A 7,537-nucleotide genomic window follows, 5' to 3' on the forward strand; every position below is an offset into this window, starting at 1 on the left:
TTTCCCTCCTGGCTCTTCGGGCGTGGGAGCTGTGGCCAGAGCCGCGGCCCTACTGGAAAATGCTTCGCAGGCTGGCACGGCGGCGCCACGTAGGCGCTGGTGGCGCCGAGGCTGACGGCCGCCGCAAAGCCTGCAGCCCCACGGGCTGTGGGGCCACGCGAGCGGCTGCCAAAGAGCTTTCCAACGAGGCACGGTTTTTCCTCCTGGCTCTTCGAGTGTGGGAGCTGTGGCCAGAGCCGCGGCCCTACCGGAAAATGCTTCGGGGGCTGGCGCGGCGGCCCCAAGTGGGCGCCGGTGGCGCCGAGGCTGACGGCCGCCGCAAAGCCCGCAGCCCCACGGGCTGTGGGGCCACGCGAGCGGCTGCCAAAGAGCTTTCCAACGAGGCACGGCTTTCCCTCCTGGCTCTTCGGGCGTGGGAGCTGTGGCCAGAGCCGGGCCCTACCGGAAAATGCTTCGCAGGCTGGCGCGGCGGCGCCAGGTGGGCACCGGTGGCGCCGAGGCTGACGGCCGCCGGAAAGCCCGCAGCCCCACGGGCTGTGGGGCCACGCGAGCGGCTGCCAAAGAGCTTTCCAACGAGGCACGGCTTTTCCTCCTGGCTCTTCGGGCGTGGGAGCTGTGGCCAGAGCCGCGGCCCTACCTGAAAATGCTTCGGGGGCTGGCGCGGCGGCCCCAAGTGGGCGCCGGTCACGCTGAGGCTGACGGCTGACAGAAAGCCCGCAGCCCCACGGGCTGTGGGGCCACGCGAGCGGCTGCCAAAGAGCTTTCCAACGAGGCACGGCTTTCCCTCCTGGCTCTTCGGGCGTGGGAGCCGTGGCCAGAGCCGCGGCCCTACTGGAAAATGCTTCGCAGGCTGGCACGGCGGTGCCACGTAGGCGCTGGTGGCGCCGAGGCTGACGGCCGCCGCAAAGCCCGCAGCCCCACGGGCTGTGGGGCCACGCGAGCGGCTGCCAAAGAGCTTTCCAACGAGGCACGGCTTTTCCTCCTGGCTCTTCGGGCGTGGGAGCTGTGGCCAGAGCCGCGGCCCTACCGGAAAATGCTTCGGGGGCTGGCGCAGCGGCCCCAAGTGGGCGCCGGTGGCGCCCAGGCTGACGGCCGCCGCAAAGCCCGCGGCCCCACGGGCTGTGGGGCCACGCGAGCGGCTGCCAAAGAGCTTTCCAACGAGGCACGGATTAACCTCCTGGCTCTTCGGGCGTGGGAGCTGTCGCCAGAGCCGCGGCCCTACCGGAAAATGCTTCGCAGGCTGGCGCGGCGGCGCCACGTATGCGCCGGTGGCGCCGAGGCTGACGGCCACCGCAAAGCTTGCAGCCCCACGGGCTGTGGGGCCACGCGAGCGGCTGCCAAAGAGCTTTCCAATGAGGCACGGCTTTCCCTCCTGGCTCTTCGGGCGTGGGAGCTGTGGACAGAGACGCGGCCCTACCGGAAAATGCTTCGGGGGCTGGCGCGGCGGCGCCAGGTGGGCGCTGGTGGCGCCGAGGCTGACGGGCGCCGCAAAGCCCGCAGCCCCACGGGCTGTGGGGCCACGCGAGCGGCTGCCAAAGAGCTTTCCAATGAGGCACGGCTTTCCCTCCTGGCTCTTCGGGCGTGGGAGCTGTGGCCAGAGCCGCGGCCCTACCGGAAAATGCTTCGGGGACTGGCGCGGCGGCGCCATGTGGGTGCCGGTGGCGCTGAGGCTGACGGCCGCCGGAAAGCCCGCAGCCCCACGGGCTGTGGGGCCACGCGAGTGGCTGCCAAAGAGCTTTCCAACGAGGCACGGCTTTCCCTCCTGGCTCTTCGGGCGTGGGAGCTGTGGCCAGAGCCGCGGCCCTACCGGAAAATGCTTCACAGGCTGGCGCGGCGGCGCCAGGTGGGCGCCGGTGGCGCCGAGGCTGACGGCCGCCGCAAAGCCCGCGGCCCCACGGGCTGTGGGGCCACGCGAGCGGCTGCCAAAGAGCTTTCCAACGAGGCACGGCTTTCCCTCCTGGCTCTTCGGGCGTGGGAGCTGTGGCCAGAGCCGCGGCCCTACCGGAAAATGCTTCGTAGGCTGGCCCGCCGGCGCCACGTAGGCGCCGGTGGCGCCGAGGCTGATGGCCGCCGCAAAGCTTGCAGCCCCACGGGCTGTGGGGCCACGCGAGCGGCTGCCAAAGAGCTTTCCAATGAGGCACGGTTTTCCCTCCTGGCTCTTTGGGCGTGGGAGCTGTGGCCAGAGCCGCGGCCCTACCAGAAAATGCTTCGGGGGATGGCGCGGCGGCGCCACGTGGGCACCGGTGGCGCCGAGGCTGACGGCCGCCGGAAAGCCCGCAGCCCCACGGTGTGTGGGGCCACGCGAGCGCCTGCCAAAGAGCTTTGCAACGAGGCACGGCTTTCCCTCCTGGCTCTTCGGGCGTGGGAGCTGTGGCCAGAGCCGCGGCCCTACCGGAAAATGCTTCGCAGGCTGGCGCGGCGGCACCACCTAGGCGCCGGTGGCGCCGAGGCTGACGGCCGCCGCAAAGCCCGCAGCCCCACGGTGTGTGGGGCCACGCGAGCGGCTGCCAAAGAGCTTTCCAACGAGGCACGGATTAACCTCCTGGCTCTTCGGGCGTGGGAGCTGTGGCCAGAGCCGCGGCCCTACCGGAAAATGCTTCGCAGGCTGGCGCGGCGGCGCCACGTAGGCGCCGGTGGCGCTGAGGCTGACGGCTGACAGAAAGCCCGCAGCCCCACGGGCTGTGGGGCCACGCGAGCGGCTGCCAAAGAGCTTTCCAAGGAGGCATGGCTTTCCCTCCTGGCTCTTCGGGCGTGGGAGCTGTGGACAGAGACGCGGCCCTACTGGAAAATGCTTCGCAGGCTGGCGCGGCGGCGCCAGGTGGGCGCCGGTGGCGCCGAGGCTGACGGCCGCCGCAAAGCCCGCAGCCCCACGGGCTGTGGGGCCACGCGAGCGGCTGCCAAAGAGCTTTCCAACGAGGCACGGCTTTCCCTCCTGGCTCTTTGGGCGTGGGAGCCGTGGCCAGAGCCGCGGCCCTACTGGAAAATGCTTCGCAGGCTGGCACGGCGGTGCCACGTAGGCGCTGGTGGCGCCGAGGCTGACGGCCGCCGCAAAGCCCGCAGCCCCACGGGCTGTGGGGCCACGCGAGCGGCTGCCAAAGAGCTTTCCAACGAGGCACGGCTTTTCCTCCTGGCTCTTCGGGCGTGGGAGCTGTGGCCAGAGCCGCGGCCCTACCGGAAAATGCTTCGGGGGCAGGCGCAGCGGCCCCAAGTGGGCGCCGGTGGCGCCGAGGCTGACGGCCGCCGCAAAGCCCGCGGCCCCACGGGCTGTGGGGCCACGCGAGCGGCTGCCAAAGAGCTTTCCAACGAGGCACGGCTTTCCCTCCTGGCTCTTCGGGCGTGGGAGCTGTGGCCAGAGCCGCGGCCCTACCGGAAAATGCTTCGCAGGCTGGCGCGGCGGCGCCACGTATGCGCCGGTGGCGCCGAGGCTGACGGCCACCGCAAAGCTTGCAGCCCCACGGGCTGTGGGGCCACGCGAGCGGCTGCCAAAGAGCTTTCCAATGAGGCACGGCTTTCCCTCCTGGCTCTTCGGGCGTGTGAGCTGTGGCCAGAGCCGCGGCCCTACCGGAAAATGCTTCGGGGGCTGGCGCGGCGGCGCCAGGTGGGCGCCGGTGGCGCCGAGGCTGACGGGCGCCGCAAAGCCCGCAGCCCCACGGGCTGTGGGGCCACGCGAGCGGCTGCCAAAGAGCTTTCCAATGAGGCACGGCTTTCCCTCCTGGCTCTTCGGGCGTGGGAGCTGTGGCCAGAGCCGCGGCCCTACCGAAAAATGCTTCGGGGACTGGCGCGGCGGCGCCACGTGGGCGCCGGTGGCGCCGAGGCTGACAGCCGCCGGAAAGCCCGCAGCCCCACGGGCTGTGGGGCCACGCGAGTGGCTGCCAAAGAGCTTTCCAACGAGGCACGGCTTTCCCTCCTGGCTCTTTGGGCGTGGGAGCTGTGGCCAGAGCCGCGGCCCTACCGGAAAATGCTTCACAGGCTGGCGCGGCGGCGCCAGGTGGGCGCCGGTGGCGCCGAGGCTGACGGCCGCCGCAAAGCCCGCGGCCCCACGGGCTGTGGGGCCACGCGAGCGGCTGCCAAAGAGCTTTCCAACGAGGCACGGCTTTCCCTCCTGGCTCTTCGGGCGTGGGAGCTGTGGCCAGAGCCGCGGCCCTACCGGAAAATGCTTCGCAGGCTGGCGCGTCGGCGCCACGTAGGCGCCGGTGGCGCCGAGGCTGACGGCCGCCGCAAAGCCCGCAGCCCCACGGGCTGTGGGGCCACGCGAGCGGCTGCCAAAGAGCTTGCCAACGAGGCACGGCTTTCCCTCCTGGCTCTTCGGGCGTGGGAGCTGTGGACAGAGACGCGGCCCTACCGGAAAATGCTTCGCAGGCTGGCGCGGCGGCGCCACGTGGGCGCCGGTGGCGCTGAGGCTGACGGCTGACAGAAAGCCCGCAGCCCCACGGGCTGTGGGGCCACGCGAGCGGCTGCCAAAGAGCTTTCCAAGGAGGCATGGCTTTCCCTCCTGGCTCTTCGGGCGTGGGAGCTGTGGACAGAGACGCGGCCCTACTGGAAAATGCTTCGCAGGCTGGCGCGGCGGCGCCAGGTGGGCGCCGGTGGCGCCGAGGATGACGGCCGCCGCAAAGCCTGCAGCCCCACGGGCTGTGTGGCCACGCGAGCGGCTGCCAAAGAGCTTTCCAACGAGGCACGGCTTTCCCTCCTGGCTCTTCGGGCGTGGGAGCTGTGGCCAGAGCCGCGGCCCTACCGGAAAATGCTTCGCAGGCCGGCGCGGCGGCGCCACATGGGCGCCGGTGGCGCTGAGGCTGACGGCTGACAGAAAGCCCGCAGCCCCACGGGCTGTGGGGCCACGCGAGCGGCTGCCAAAGAGCTTTCCAACGAGGCACGGCTTTCCCTCCTGGCTCTTCGGGCGTGGGAGCTGTGGCCAGAGCCGCGGCCCTACCGGAAAATGCTTCGCAGGCTGGCGCGGCGGCGCCAGGTGGGCGCCGGTGGCGCCGAGGCTGACGGGCGCCGCAAAGCCCGCAGCCCCACGGGCTGTGGGGCCACGCGAGCGGCTGCCAAAGAGCTTTGCAACGAGGCACGGCTTTCCCTCCTGGCTCTTCGGGCGTGGGAGCTGTGGCCAGAGCCGCGGCCCTACCGGAAAATGCTTCGGGGGCTGGCGCGGCGGCGCCAGGTGGGCGCCGGTGGCGCCGAGGCTGACGGCCGCCGCAAAGCCCGCAGCCCCACGGGCTGTGGGGCCACGCGAGCGGCTGCCAAAGAGCTTTCCAATGAGGCACGGCTTTTCCTCCTGGCTCTTCGGGCGTGGGAGCTGTGGCCAGAGCCGCGGCCCTACCGGAAAATGCTTCGGGGGCTGGCGCGGCGACGCCAGGTGGGCGCCGGAGGCGCCGAGGCTGACGGCCGCCGGAAAGCCCGCAGCCCCACGGGCTGTGGGGCCACGTGAGCGGCTGCCAAAGAGCTTTCCAACGAGGCACGGCTTTCCCTCCTGGCTCTTCGGGCGTGGGAGCTGTGGCCAGAGCCGCGGCCCTACCGGAAAATGCTTCACAGGCTGGCGCGGCGGCGCCAGGTGGGCGCCGGTGGCGCCGAGGCTGACGGCCGCCGCAAAGCCCGCAGCCCCACGGGCTGTGGGGCCACGCGAGCGGCTGCCAAAGAGCTTTCCAACGAGGCACGGCTTTCCCTCCTGGCTCTTCGGGCGTGGGAGCTGTGGCCAGAGCCGCGGCCCTACCGGAAAATGCTTCGCAGGCTGGCACGCCGGCGCCACGTAGGCGCTGGTGGCGCCGAGGCTGATGGCCGCCGGAAAGCCCGCAGCCCCACGGGCTGTGGGGCCACGCGAGCGGCTGCCAAAGAGCTTTCCAACGAGGCACGGCTTTCCCTCCTGGCTCTTCGGGCGTGGGAGCTGTGGCCAGAGACGCGGCCCTACCGGAAAATGCTTCGGGGGCTGGCGCGGCGGCGCCACGTGTGCGCCGGTGGCGCCGAGGCTGACGGGCGCCGCAAAGCCCGCAGCCCCACGGGCTGTGGGGCCACGCGAGCGGCTGCCAAAGAGCTTTGCAACGAGGCACGGCTTTCCCTCCTGGGTCTTCGGGCGTGGGAGCTGTGGCCAGAGCCGCGGCCCTACCGGAAAATGCTTCGCAGGCTGTAGCGGCGGCGCCACGTAGGCGCCGGTGGCGCTGAGGCTGACGGCTGACAGAAAGCCCGCAGCCCCACGGGCTGTGTGGCCACGCGAGCGGCTGCCAAAGAGCTTTCCAACGAGGCACAGCTTTCCCTCCTGGCTCTTCGGGCGTGGGAGCTGTGGACAGAGACGCGGCCCTACCAGAAAATGCTTCGCAGGCTGGCACGGCGGCGCCACGTAGGCGCTGGTGGCGCCGAGGCTGTCGGCCGCCGCAAAGCCCGCGGCCCCACGGGCTGTGGGGCCACGCGAGCGGCTGCCAAAGAGCTTTGCAACGAGGCACGGCTTTCCCTCCTGGCTCTTCGGGCGTGGGAGCTGTGGCCAGAGCCGCGGCCCTACCGGAAAATGCTTCGCAGGCTGGCGCGGCGGCGCCACGTAGGCGCCGGTGGCGCCGAGGTTGACGGCCGCCGCAAAGCCCGCAGCCCCACGGGCTGTGGGGCCACGCGAGCGGCTGCCAAAGAGCTTTCCAAGGAGGCACGGCTTTCCCTCCTGGCTCTTCGGGCGTGGGAGCTGTGGCCAGAGCCGCGGCCCTACCGGAAAATGCTTCGGCGGCTGGCGCGGCGGCGCCACGTAGGCGCCGGTGGCGCTGAGGCTGACGGCTGACAGAAAGCCCGCAGCCCCACGGGCTGTGTGGCCACGCGAGCGGCTGCCAAAGAGCTTTCCAACGAGGCATGGCTTTCCCTCCTGGCTCTTCGGGCGTGGGAGCTGTGGCCAGAGCCGCGGCCCTACTGGAAAATGCTTCGGGGGCTGGCGCGGCGGCGCCAGGTGGGCGCCGGTGGCGCCGAGGCTGACGGCCGCCGCAAAGCCTGCAGCCCCACGGGCTGTGGGGCCACGCCAGCTGCTGCCAAAGAGCTTTCCAACGAGGCACGGCTTACCCTCCTGGCTCTTCGGGCGTGGGAGCTGTGGCCAGAGCCGCGGCCCTACCGGAAAATGCTTCGGGGGCTGGCGCGGCGGCGCCACGTGGGCGCCGGTGGCGCCGAGGCTGAGGGCCGCCGCAAAGCCCGCAGCCCCACGGGCTGTGGGGCCACGCGAGCGGCTGCCAAAGAGCTTTGCAACGAGGCACGGCTTTTCCTCCTGGCTCTTCGGGCGTGGGAGCTGTGGCCAGAGCCGCGGCCCTACCGGAAAATGCTTCGGGGGCTGGCCCGGCGGCGCCATGTGGGCGCCGGTGGCGCCGAGGCTGACGGCCGCCGCAAAGCCCGCAGCCCCACGGGCTGTGGGGCCACGTGAGCGGCTGCCAAAGAGCTTTCCAACGAGGCACGGCTTTCCCTCCTGGCTCTTCGGGTGTGGGAGCTGTGGCCAGAGCCGCGGCCCTACCGGAAAATGCTTCGGCGGCTGGCGCGGCGGTGCCACGTAGGCGCCGGTGGCGCTGAGGCTGACGGCTGACAGAAA

Source organism: Larus michahellis, unplaced genomic scaffold (genome assembly GCF_964199755.1).
Source record: "Larus michahellis unplaced genomic scaffold, bLarMic1.1 SCAFFOLD_26, whole genome shotgun sequence".
In the NCBI taxonomy this organism is placed as follows: Eukaryota; Metazoa; Chordata; class Aves; order Charadriiformes; family Laridae; genus Larus; species Larus michahellis.